The sequence below is a fragment of the Plectrocnemia conspersa genome, unplaced genomic scaffold (genome assembly GCF_051122295.1).
Source record: "Plectrocnemia conspersa isolate PC_06_02 unplaced genomic scaffold, ASM5112229v1 ptg000013l, whole genome shotgun sequence".
Taxonomy (NCBI): domain Eukaryota; kingdom Metazoa; phylum Arthropoda; class Insecta; order Trichoptera; family Polycentropodidae; genus Plectrocnemia; species Plectrocnemia conspersa.
Genome location: NW_028277177.1, coordinates 13,555,803 through 13,569,554, shown reverse-complemented (window position 1 = coordinate 13,569,554; position 13,752 = coordinate 13,555,803). Strand labels below are relative to the sequence as shown.

Sequence of the window (13,752 nt, the reverse complement as noted above, 5' to 3'; positions counted from 1 at the left end):
TGCACGAATTTGAATAATAGCTATTTTGGTACATTTGGTAAATACTCAAAAGTACTCGAGTACTCGAGTATTTTAAAATTTTAATATTCGATACTCGAGTAGTTGATGGTTCGAGTAATTGGAGACTCTAGTTGATAGTATATGATGATGCTGAGAGGAAGAGATGTAGAGGATGATCTTTAAAACGTTGGTCCGACCAGGTAAAGGATATCATTGATGGAAAACCGGAATGCAAAAAACCGGCAAGTCGATAGTTAAAACATATAATGGCCTTTATGCTCCTCAGTCCCGAGGTATAAGTGCTAGTTTATTATATATATTAAGGTATTTATTTTAGATGACTTATAGTAAGTGATAAATAAGTTTTCACTTACAATTTTCGTGTTTAATCAAATGATTTAATATTTTGCCTTATTAAATAGCATGTTCATTCAAGGCTCAGATCAATATTCGGTATTAGCAATATAATTATTTAGTAAAAAGATTATTCCAGCTGCAAAATAATTATGCTTCCAAGATCCGACGATGATGACAGATTGGCAATATTAATTGTTAATATGTTTTTAAATAAAATTTCAATGATCACAGTGACCATTTATTAGTGCAAAGCTTTCATTGAAATCGACGCACTAACCATAAGAACAAAACCTCTTTCACATTGAGAGGTTTTGTAATTTTGTAATTTAAAATTTAAAAATTTATAAATATATATTTTTTATTATTATAATAGGGTCATTATATGATTAATTAAATATAGAAAAATGATACCATTTTTATGCAAATAAATTAGAGCGCACAAACAATTACCATTTCATATCTAAAAAATATCACGGTAGTCGTCTTCGGGGTAGAAGTTCTTCTTTGAGTTTAGTGGTCTGTGAGGTCTGAAAGGTTGGCGATCGCTGTACATATAATATGTTATTTTATTTTCAAGTAGTCGATTAAATAAAATATACCTGTCACATTAGTAGCCTAAGTAAATAATAATATAATAATCCACAATATTCAATAGACTTTTTGCTTCATGCAATGCATGCTGGTTTTCACAGCAGCCATTAACACTCAATAAAACCTAAGCAGCAAATTATTTAATGTGTCCGTTCTCGAATTCATATGTCATCCGGGATGTGCGTCCTCGGTCACCAAGTCCTTGCGTATAAACTTGTTAATCAAAAGATCCTTTATCCGAATTTAATGGCTCCAACCCGAGGCACGATAGCATGATTGTTTACTCGCTCCGACCCCGAAAGCTCGAAATCTAAGGATTTAGTTTGGCGCCAACTTCGCTTTTAACATGGTACCAAGTCGCCCGACACCGGGATTATGTGAGCTCTCTGGCCAACTTTTATGACTGCCGGATTTGCGATGAACAATGGCCAAAGGATGTGATTCGCAATTCGCAGATCCCACGTTCGAATCGCATTAAAACGCCTGATGGGATATCGAAACGTGAAATCCTGGCGTGGAATTTTTTTATTATTATTTAACTGGTACTATATACTTGGGCTGGGAAAATATTACATTTAAGCGGATTTTGTAAACGCGACGACGCGACACGACAGAGCGCCGAGTTCTTAATTGGATTAAAGAGTGATTTTTCTATTTTTATATGAAAAATCAAAGTCAAATTTAGCGTATAATAAAATTTATAATAATATATAAGGGTTCATTTTATTTTTACTTTCAACATATAAAAATAAAAAAAAACCTAGGCTTGTATAAAGAAAACAGCGAATTTTTCAATATCATTTATGTATATGTTTTTCTATAAGTTTTATTTCAAGCTTGATTTTAATAATTAATAACTAATTGCACTTAAGTTTATATCAAATTCACTTGAAACTTACGAAAGCAATAAAACTTTTGCAACGAATTTATTTTGCTCCAACTGCAGTGACTGCGGTTGATTATAAATTGTATTACACATAATAATTTATAATTAATAATATAGATATCACCAACTCTCAGACTTCCAGTCCGGTGGTTAATACATACTTGCAGGTAATAATCATGTTTGATTGACTTACCTAGTTGCAGTTGCAGATTTTTGAGTTCTAAGCCCTAAATGTGCAAATTTGTGAATTTAATTTTGTTTTATGTTTTGAATAAAAATCGAAAAAACGAAACACTTTACAGATCTGCATATTCTTAGCTTTTTGGGTGGATTTATGAAGTTGAAACACTTAAAAAATGTTGCAAATTTATTTGAGAAGAAAACTAAAAGTTTACAAGTGCACACATTTTTAGCTTTTTTGCTAGATTTTTGAGATTCAAACCCAGAAAAACGGGTGCAAAATTTTTTTTTTGTTTTTTTTCTTCAAATTTAAAACATGTTTTAAATAATAAATAAAAATATCTACAAAAATTTCACATATTTTAAAATAATATATTTCGGATATTTTCAAATAATAAATGTATCTAGAATTTTTTGCGAATTTTACAAATTTGCAGACCGTTTTAAAGAAAAATAAATTCCACAAATTTTTAGATTTTTGCTTGATTTTTGAGAGTAATACCCTAAAAAAAGGAGCAAATTTGTTTACTGGAATATTTTTTTGAATTTATAAGCTGAATAATTTGAATAAAAATCGATGTCACATATTTTCTGTTTTTATGGTGGATTTTTAAAAATTTAAAGTTCTGGAAAAGGTAAAAATTTTAGTCTATGCATTTTAAAAATAGGTCGTTTTATAAGTAAAATTTAAAAACTTTTTTGTGGATTGTTGAGTTCAATACCCTGAGAAGGGGGTGTAGATTTATGGATTTTTTTAGATTTTTCACAGATTTATAAGCTGTTTAAGTAAACAATTTTTCAGCTTTTTTTTATGGTAAGCCCTGAGAAAGGGGTGCAAATTTGGTTGTCATCGCATACTGTTTGGGATGAACAGCAAGCATATCTTTAAGAGATTCTAGGCAGACTGATGCCCAATATTGAATCAAGAGTACGTGTCGATGTTTGCCGCCACCACTTACAAATCGACAATGGGAAAAGGCGATTCGTGTCACCCCGGGGGCGTCGTCGACCCCACGGGCGACAATCAGATTGTGGTGTGGGTTCACCACATGGAATATTAACGGTGTCAATCACAGACGAGCTCTGCTCGACCTTGCAGTGTCCGATTCACAATGGCCGATAATTAATCTTCGCATCGGAGTGTTTGATTGAGATGTCGATCGTTTTTATCGCCCGTGTAATTACCGGACTCCCTCCTTCAAAGGACATTTTAATTTTGGTGTATTAATAACGGACCTAGCGCTAAATATTTTTAAAGATACTTTTTTAATTAATATCAGGGGATTAAATTCGTGATGGGCGCTGAATAATAAATTTAATATTCGCTTTACATTATAAATTAATTTTCACAAAGTATAATTGTATCATAAACATTCTTATTCAGTTAGTCCTAGGTTTTAATTTATTTTTATAAAATATGACCTACGAGTTTTAATGGTTATGTTCTTAAAAAATATAGCTTTATATTAAAATTATCACTTATTTCTCTCCTAAGATTATTCTGTTTTGTTTAGAGAATAGACCAAGAATTCATAGGAAGATTTTGGCATATTTATTTAAATGTCTAGATTTATAGTTAAAATATGTATATAAATGTAATATACTATAACAAAGACCATAAATTTCAGAAATATTTTCTGTATATCATGTGTTATACCCTCAGGCGTCACTTGTCTTTTGTTCTTACTTATATCATGTTGTTCAAAATTAAATCACAGTCGTGTAAGGGATTCTACACAATTCTACGTTAAAAACCGTTATTTCAACAATCGCGTTTTATTAATTGCCAGAAATGTTAAGAAATGCAAACAATGATGCAATATGTAATTCTCTAGACGGCGACATAAGTCTCCCTTAAAACATATTTTTTTGCATTATCCAGGGTAATTTTATGCTTAAGACTTCTATGCTATCACGCTAGAAAAATGCAATTGCTTTCATTAAAACGTATACAAAAGATTTTTATGTTCAGCAGATAAAATAGTTATTTATGTTCCCTTTAGAGAATATTTAAACAGTTGCGGTTTTTATTACCCATCGGCACACCAAAAAAAGGTGTAAAGCTTTTTCGATGTATTTGGTTTAGATAACTCGTTCACATACACTTGTATTTTGACTTTGAGAGACGTCCATATTGATCTGACCTTCGCGACTCTTCACTTTGAAATGATTTCAGAATCTCAAGGACTACAAACTCAACCAACTGTTACACCACTTTTTCTCATTCAAGCATTCACAAACATAGTAAACAAAATCATTTTATATCGATTTTTATTGTTGAAACTGGGTAACAGAAGTTGGGTCTTGATCGTTTTTAATTTTATTTAAAAATAATCTAATTACAAATATTAAAAATGTAGATATTTTTGCCTCAGGCCCCTCTGGGAATGCCCTTTATGGAGAGACCAAACGTGGGAGGCTAATGGGACATAGGTCCACTCTGTGATGTATTGCTATTGTCCGTTATTGCACTTGATTTCTCTGGCTGATGATTACTGAAATTTGAATAATTAGTAAAATTTTAATTTGATGAGTCATCCCTTATCTCGGTGCGCTATTAGAATTTCGGTTTATTTTTATTCGTGTAGCAATGTGGCAGCCACAGAAAAATATTCTCGATTTTTAGTGCACCATATAGAATTGGTGCATCAATAGCACTATGTGATCAATGCTAATCAGCTAACTGTGTCTCATTGTAGAATTTGGCTGAGTTATAATTCTGCAATCTTTACGTGTAATCAATCTAATTACGTTCTGGAAAAATTATTAAAAGAGAAAAAATGTTTTTTTTTAGTTTAATAAAACATCAATATTATACACTTTAGTAAAATTATGTCAATCGCAAAACAAAAAACAATATTACGTATTATTTTCTAAGAAACTTAGTGCAGATATCGTCATCACACTATTACTTAAAATTGTGTTTTTTTAAAAAGGTTTTTAGATATCGATAGTTTTGAATCTGCAATATAACATATTATATAATTTATTTGGAAGATCAGAATTAGTGATCGTTTTTTAATTTTAATTCCAATAGATAATTACAGATTAGGTTTTCCTAGATTTTTCTTATTTTGTAGATGAATTTTGTGCTGAATAATTAAAATTAAAATTTAACTTAGTCGTGCATAGTAGTGACGTTTATTGATTGTAAGTTGTAATTATAGCTTATTTAAATATATGTAACGGAAGATTTATAATAAATAAATATTATAGAATCCATCGATATATGTTTGTGTAATTTGGGATGATGTAAGAAACCTAAAAAAACAGGGATTTAGGGACATAAATATTATAATTATCATATTTTATGAGAAAAAAGAAACATAATTTATTTTTTAATAATATATTTTCTTTGATGTAGTCCACATGGCATGCAATTGACAACGTTTCCCCATATTTCCTCTTTTCGTGTCCATTGAGATTGCTTTATCCCCGGGGGTTGGGTGCGCAAAATTGGATGTTTGAAGCAAATTATTATCGGATGCGTATTTAATATGAGGGGGCCATTTTTACTCGTTTGACCGTCGCGGAAAACAGGGTGTTTTCATGTAATCCATAAAATCGACGAACATGAGGTGTATACACAGGGTGGCTAAACATCGAATGAAATAATAAATGCTGCTGTATTAAAGTCAAAAAAAGATGCAAAACCAATGCAAATGTTCCAAAATTCCAAGAAAATATTGAAAACCCGCGCATTTTCTTTCTGCGTTAGTTGTCCGCAGTTGTAAAAATGTTTAAGAAACACTCTTTTAAATTATTCTTATAGTATATAATTAAAAATATTATTGTTTTTCATACTATTCTGAAAATATGAATTACTTTTGGACTGACTCAGCTTATATCTTATCCGACATCATTTGGAGAAAATCTGTACCATTCTTTATATATTTTATATATAAGCATGAGTGTTTTTCTCACTAAATTGCCACATATTACGAGGGGTGGACACATATAGTAGGTTTGGTACATACATAGACTCCAAATGCGAATCACTTGGTGAGCGCACAAAAGCTATTCGCAGATCCTTTTTCCCAGTGCCAAACTTGTGCATCCTTCGGACTTTGACGAACAAAGGGGAAGCAAACAAAGGGAAGATTATTATCCGAGGATATACGCCGTTGGGGAGGGTCAGTGAAACTGAAAGCTGTTTCGCAGACGCTAAGGACGACAAAATCGGGTAGCACGAAAGCTTTGCGCTCATCGAACCAAGTCAAGAGGAAACTCTTCATTTTCTTTGAGGGATTTATCAGTCTAAGATTTAGGGATTAGCTCGTGAGATGGCGCGATAGCGCAACAGTATTCAACAAAGAAAAAAAAATGACTTTGCGATTCTTATAATGAACTCGTCTGAAAAGTTTCCAATTCTAATAAAATATTCGGAGGACTAATCTCGTAGAGAGAAGCCATTTCATTTATCAATCCTTCGTGAAAATTGCCAGGATGAATATATATAACGCTTATAAAATTCGAGATAAATTACGCCAACTTTTGATGGATTATGTAAAATATTTCACGTGTCGCGTGTGTTGCGCGGGTTTAGGGCTTGATTATCAATTTCACGCCCGAATGCTGTTTGAGGCTTCTTCTGGACGAACTGCCACAACGTTTATACATATAAAAAATATTGCAAAACTATAAAAAACGACGTGAAATATGAACGGGAGAGAAAAAAGCTAATTTCCGAATTAACGGTTCGATTCGCACGGTTTATTACGAAAGAAAAGCGTTCAATATTATTTCTGGTCGTAAACGTTATTTTGTATCAGTTTTGTAGTGTGTGCGGTACGGCGAACGTAAAATGTTCAATTTCCTTCATACGTAATAAGTTCACGTATACGTCTTCGGCAAAAGTTCTCTTTAATCTGGGATTATGTCCTCGGAGCGGAGATTTTCGCGTGTCGTCGTTTGTACGTCAAATAAAATCACTCGATATAGATTAATAGCTGTATTAAAACCGATCGTGTTTGCTTTTATTATACCTTCATCGAACAGGGTAGTTCAAAATATTGTATTATAAAATAAATAAATTTATTACTCTATATAAAGAATATAATATTAACTGGTTTAGGTCAGTAAAAATTATTTGTACATGTTCAGATATCGGCATAGCATCATGAATGTCCTATCAACAATTTGGTATATTAATTGAACCTTTCTGTGACAATATCCTTTAAATATAATTAGCTCTAAATATCAGAGGATTTATTTAAAAACCTATATATAAAGACCTAAAGTTGATTTCTGAGTAATTGCTTAAAAAACAATATCAAAAATTTTGTATGCTAATAATATAATCTTATATATTATTGTTTTAAAACATTTCGATTACTTCCTTTATTGATCGCATCCCTTATTCTAGCCCATTGAGATCAATGCTCGAGAACGCTCCTCTTGTACGAGACGTCCAGCTAAATTACCGAACGGATGTTTTCGGTGATAGCTTCGAGGAGTTAAAAAAATATATGGGATGGTGCTCATCTATTTTAGGTGTGTGTGCACCATAACTATTTTTTTTTAAATGTTTAAATATATAATTATTGTTTGTAAATTATCCATCATGACACATTGGGAAAACCTGTTATGTCACAATATCACGGATTGCTGTCTGTCTTCAATTTTTTGTGGTGATTACTGTGTTTTATGTTAAATTTTCCTTGAGTTTGATGAACGGTTAATATATATCGAAATAATAGCATTTTTAGCTTAATGCTGTTTACTATGAAATATGAATATTAAATACTCTAATTTATGGACTGGTTTATATATAAAAATGCTTACTCTATCTCAATCTAGCACCTCGCATGAATCACGAGCACTACAGTATATATACGAGTCATATGATATATTTTTCGCTTTAATTCATTTTTATCTCATATTCATCCTTGGAGATAAAAAAATATAGAATGATATAAAAAAGCACGGACCCACCAATCCTCGTGCGCTGTTCTCACACATGACTGTTCTTGACAATATCACGAAAATATAATTTAGTCGGCATAAAAGAAGAGAAGCAAGAGTCTGATTGTTTTGCCGAAAAACACGCAACGACGAAACAACGTTTCAGCGTTTATAACTTTGTTTATCAATCAAAAGAAAAGTCGCTTCTGTCTATTTCATGGCCCGGGGAGAATATTGTCTCGCAAACAAGATTACGGCATATTCTTTAATGCGACGGGAGATTTGGCCGAGGGACCGGCTCGCTTTTTTGCGCTCCCTAATTCGAGACGAAAATAATGCGTGATCAAAAATAAAATTTAAGTCAGAAGAGATATGCACGGTTGGGCAAAGTCATCAAATCTGGACCCGAGCGATCAGAAGTCGTCAGCCCGGCTAGCTCAGTCGGTAGAGCATGAGACTCTTAATCTCAGGGTCGTGGGTTCGAGCCCCACGTTGGGCGCGAATATTTTTTGGATAATTTCTTGTAAATTAATAATAACTAGTAACGTACCTGTGGAGCAAGTTGTACGAAACTAATTAGCTTTTCCATATTTAATTATCGTTAAATCTCGCAAAAGTTATTATTAGATTTTTATACAACTGTTCAATATATTTTATTGCACTATACATATAATTTTTTATCGCATAGATAAGTTAACTCAATCTATGTTAAGAATACATTAATTACATATTAAATGTTGATTTTGTATAGATTAGTCATATAAAAATATTTTTTTCTTTGAAAATGTTCAAAAGAACTATTAGATTTATGAATGATTATAATATATTATGATGTACAATTTAAACTTATTTGAAGCTGGGTTTAGCTCTCTAGTGCAGTGGTAGAAAACCTTTACAGTCTCACTCTTCTACATTTATTTTTAAAATTAGTCCGACATGTTCTCTGACATGCTGAAAATGAATTTGCTAAGGAGGGAGTATTAATAGGCCAAAGAAGGAAAATAGTGATATTTTAAATATAAATGAGCTTTATATTTTAAGGTTAGGTGATCTGTAAAATTAACATTTTTGTATTGTCGGTCTGATATTTATCTCGTTGCATATTTAAATATTCTGAAAGATTTTTTATCTTATTTCTAATCTCGGTTTGTTTTATTATGTTTCGTTCAAATTATTATACAATAATTATATAAAACACGCTCAATTAAAAATTGTGATTAAAACAGATGGTGGAAGGAATGTATGGGTTCTAATTCTAATTATAATTTAGATTAAATCATAAATATACATAGTTACTCGAGTACTATCATCTTGTACTTGACATTTGATTGACACGTTTAAGATTAAATTAAATATTTAAACAATAATTTGCGTGGCAGTTAAATTACCGATACAAGAATACATAGCGGGAAAAATATTATTTTTATATTGTAAATATCTGGCAAATAATCAAGTATTTATCGCGTGTATTTCTTAAATTGAATAATATATTCCTTGAAATGTGAAGGTCGTATAAAATATAATACATGTAATTATGACAAATATAAATAATTAATTAAGTCTTATCTCGACACTATAGTCTTATCTATGTTAAAATTAATATTTTGTATATTTAAATTATCAGTTTTAATAAATATTTACAATTTTTTTATTACTGTTTAATAATAAGTGCAAGTAATAGCTTTCTGTGAATGATTCAAATAAAGTATATAATACATAAGAGCAATATATATTTAAAGTACGTAAGCAGAGAAATACTTCAAATGGATTAAAATATTCTTAAGTTCTTAAAATAAGCAATTTAATTTAATATTTATATTAAATAAAAATACCACAAGGAGTCGAAAAATCTAAAATTTTATGCAGAATGCCATAGGGATTGCCGAGGAGGTAAAGGAAAGGGTTTTAATACTAATACGTAGTATCGTAAATCGTTTTTGCTCGTATGCCCCATAACCCGGCTCTATCATTTAAAGCCGGCCATTAACCCATTTCGATCTTTATGAATGGTTGTCTCGCGTGAATGATGACAGAATACTGTCCTAAATCACCCCCTAGGCTAGTGAAAAAATCTAACCGAATCTTTTCACCGGTCTCCTTTTGGTCTATTAATAAGGATTTGACCCAATGGCGTTTTTTTCGATTTGGATTATATAGTTTTTACGGTGAAATATGGCTTTGGCATATAGTATTTAGGTAATAAAAAGTAGATCGTCTGTAAATGTGAAATTAAATAAAGCGTTTACATTAATAATAAATCGAATAAATAATAGTTTTTGGAAACAACTGAAATAATGAAAGATCGTGACACAGGGTAAATAAGTTCTTGGATTGTTGTGCTAGCGTTGATTGATTGGTAAATACATATTTGAAGGATTACAAATATAATTAATATTAAACATCATATCTTATTAAGCCTACACGTTACATTATATATAAATGTGAAAAAAGTTTCTGAACTCGTGCATCAAAATGGTAGCAATATGTGGTTTATAGATTTAATCTTTGCAAATAAACAATCGTTTTCTTGTAATTAGTTCTGCGTTGCACTGTTTTATTTTGTGTACAACAAATAACAATGATCGCTTATTAAATAAATTCCAGGAGTTGTCAATAAATATTCTGATTATGTTAGTTCATTTAAATTTTCCATTAAATAAATTATTTAAATTTAAATGAAATTTGTGTATTTTAATTGGGTTATATACACAAATTTATCTTGTCTGAACAAGAAAGCGGATTGAATTCTGGGTTCTATAGACCAGTGTTGACGTTAAGAGGGAAGCGACTGCTTTCTCGTTCTCGTCTGTTGATGATCGCCGGCTCTTTTTGGTTATAGTATGTTTGAACTCTCGTATGTGTAAATTGAATAGCTCAAGTGGAAGCTCTTGATGTGTCATAGGAAGCAAATCGCAAACAATATTCCGCCTTAGGGACGCTTAGTATTTATTTACTTTTTGCTGTCACGATTTTCGGATTTTTAGGACCGTTGCGATGGAGTCTAAACAGGTTGTAAACCTGACACCTGAACAGGTTTGGAACGACTGTTAAATATTTTGAACAAGTGTGAGATCTGGCAATTTCGCGATCAATTGTTTTGGACCTCAAAGTATTTTCCATTGTTATAATATGTAGAAAGCTCGAATTGCTGTTGTCGTGCTTTTAGTTTATTATCTCTATTGTCACGTACGGTCTGCACTAGCGGTCACGAAAAAAATGATTAATGGATTTATGCCGCTCTTTTCCGCCTATTTCAATAAAAGCTTCGCACATTTATGTGGTCACTGTTGACCCTACAATTGTATTGAAAAAAATATTAACAATTATCGGACCTTTAATTATTTTGCAGCTAAAAGCATAACTTGACTTAATAATTATCACTTTAATGAGCATGCTATTTATTAAGGTAAAAATTGAAAAAGTTAAATAAGATATAATATTTTTATAAACATGAAAAATGTAAATAAATTAAAATTACTCCGTGGACCACCAAAATCTTCTTTCGGAACACCGGTTGGCTACCACTGAACTGTATAATATACTTATTGTATGTCTTAAGACAATTTCTCTTAATCTAATGTAGCATAGGAAAGCCAAAGGGTTAAAACTATGTTGTGCTCAAATATAAACATTAAATTATATATGCGACCATGCTGGTCCAAAATGTTTCAAATCCATGCTTTAATGTGTTATACAATGTTAGGGGTTAATCATATATTATTTGTTAGTTTTGATTATTTTTATATACTGGTGTTTAATACCACCATGTTACAATCATTAAATGTCTCGACTTGCCCTGGTTTTCCCTGCAGGATTATTTTTTATCGAAATGCACGAATAGTAAAATGTTCGTTTGGCCATTTCGGTAAATTTTAACACTGGCTCCGTCTGAATATTACATCAAAGCCGATTATCCGTGAAATGTCGGAGCCGAGACTGGAAACAATTGCGCTCCATAAAGATGGGAGCCCCGGGCGCATTAGGTCTCCGCATCCGCTGCAGCCGCCGGCCAAATGTTGCCAGAGTGCATCAACTTGTCACAACACAAACCACTTTTATGGCACCCGCACACAGATTTCCACTAATGGCCACTTTTCGAACCATTACCACGGGAGCAATTTTTTTCTATCACCGCACAATCCCCCGTACACGTATACCTCTTGTGATTTTTATATGTACTGCGAACGATTTAAATTCAATATGAATTTTGTTTTATATGAGAATTGTGAATAAGGTGCTTTAAAAAGTGACTTACGCATGTGCGAGGATGAGTCAAATAAAAACATTTAGTAGCAGCGTTACGAATTAGGAATCTTACACGAAGCAAAAAGTGATGGCTTCTTAGAAATAATTGTCATTAGAGATGAAAGTTGGGCTCATTACCAACAGCCGAAAACCATGAGAGCGAGCAAGCAATGGCTATATACACCTTTACTAAAACTGAAGGTATTCTGCACATAACCATATGCGGGAAATGTAATGACATCATTTGGGATAAACTAGGGGTAATTTTATAGCACTACATACAAGGTAAAGAATATTATCAGTACGTGACTTATGCAGATCACATCGAGAATCGTTTTTCACAGCAATTGAATGGAAACCAAGTACTTGTGAGTTAGCAAAATTCAATATCAATACTTCGAGTGTCTTGAATATCTGCCGTAAGATCTAAAAATAATTTTGGGTTCAATGAAAATGTGCAGCAGACAGAAACTACGTAAAAAATATGTATACAAATATTCAAGATTCTCTTTCGACCGACATTCGTAATGTATGATTTTGTGTAAATTTACTTCAAGTTAGTTCTAAACTACTACTAGTTTCGGTTATCTTTCTATTTATTTGCTAAGTCGACTAGAACTATTTAATTACATTTTAGTCATATCTTCTTTAGAAAAATATTCTAAGTCTTTTTGTTGAATATCTGAAATATGAAACTTTTACTAGCTTTTCTACCCCCGTCACGCCACGCACACGTTTTCTCATCGCCGTAATAAATAGCTAATCGTTATCGGTTGGCAGTTTGTTGCGAAAGCGAATTTAGTTTCCGGCCGGTCGCTTTTTTCCGTTTGGCCCGTCGAACTTTGAACTCGAATGATTTATTCGGAGCGAGCGTCTAGACCGCTATGACTAGGAAGTTTTCTAGAGCGCATGCATTTGCTTGTCCCACCTCCGATAGCTTTTATCTATGCCTGATTTATAGCCGTCTTTTGTCGACGCACCCCACTTAATTGAATCGCGAAAAGTCACTCTCGTTCCCAACCCGTAGGAAGTAAGTCATCTCTCTCGCTCTCCGAAAAGCGATAAAAATCCCTTATTGAAAATTGCCCCTTGCATGTCTTTTTTCTGCTGCCGTCCAGGATGTGATTTTTCCAACGATTTCGATCACTATTACGACTTAATAGATTTAATTTCCCATTCCAATATTCAACCGGTCGGATCGTTGCGGGATAACATCATTTAACTGACAGTTTAATTTAAGTTAAATCAATCCAAACGCGTTTAAGTTTGGACGTGTTATCGGCGATTTCGATAATTACATTTTCAAACTCGGATTAAACATTGTTGTCTCAAGGGCAGACTTTAAATTAAAATTCTCATTATGATTTAAATTTTCAATTACGCATTTGTACCATAATAAATAATATTGTATTTAAAAAAAAAATATTTAAGACAATCGTACCAGATTATTCCAATGCGTCATGATGGTAAAAAAAACAATGCATTGAACAATATACAAAAATCAAACAACAAAACACAGAAAAATAATACATAGTAAGAAAGAGAAAAATCATTAAAATTAAATGATACGAGCCAGACCAGCTCCTCGC

At 32.1% G+C, this 13,752-nt stretch overlaps 1 protein-coding gene and 1 non-coding gene across 2 annotated transcripts in view; one reads left to right on the top strand and one right to left on the bottom strand.

Moving 5' to 3' along the window:
• LOC148227338 (estradiol 17-beta-dehydrogenase 11-like) overlaps positions 1-13,752 on the bottom strand; it is a 243,294-nt gene that overhangs the window by 98,076 nt on the left and 131,466 nt on the right. The window lies entirely within an intron of this gene.
• Positions 8,345-8,417, top strand: TRNAK-CUU (transfer RNA lysine (anticodon CUU)). Its single transcript has one exon. It is a non-coding gene; the product is annotated as a tRNA-Lys (tRNA).